The sequence below is a fragment of the Abramis brama genome (genome assembly GCF_963993115.1).
Source record: "Abramis brama genome assembly, chromosome: 19".
NCBI lineage: Eukaryota > Metazoa > Chordata > Actinopteri > Cypriniformes > Leuciscidae > Abramis > Abramis brama.
In genome coordinates, this window is record NC_139981.1 from 23,024,827 (window position 1) to 23,025,390 (window position 564).

A 564-nucleotide genomic window follows, 5' to 3' on the forward strand; every position below is an offset into this window, starting at 1 on the left:
AGGAATTTAGGAACTGGATTGTTATTAATAACCCTAACCCAGAAAAAAAAAAAAATAGAGAATGTATTTTTTTCCACTTAGCACCTTTACTGAACACCATATTACATAATTAAAGGCTTTACCCTGTTGTTGGATGAATCAAATTAAAATAGCAATCTTTTTTAATGCGTCTGAAGGAGTTATGCAGTGAATTAGTGTACATTTTTAGAAAAAAACTTTTTCAGAAAAACCTCTTCCCTTGCAAGGTTCATTAGCTGAGACCTGTCTACAAATACTGTAGGCCTATATCAGTTATATTTTTTAATGTGTTATTAAATAATAAAAACTAACTTCTAAAACATGTTTGTCCTTTATCTCAAGAATCAGTTATATATAATACATACATGTATATATATATATGTGTGTGTGTGTGTGTGTGTGTGTATACTATATGCGCTTATGTATGTATACTGCAGGCGCATGTGTGGTGCGTGTGTGTACCTAGCTGCTTTCGCTATGTTATGTCACTGCGCGCGTTCTGTTTTGAATGGCAACGGCTTCTACCAATCACAGAGCAGACAGAGT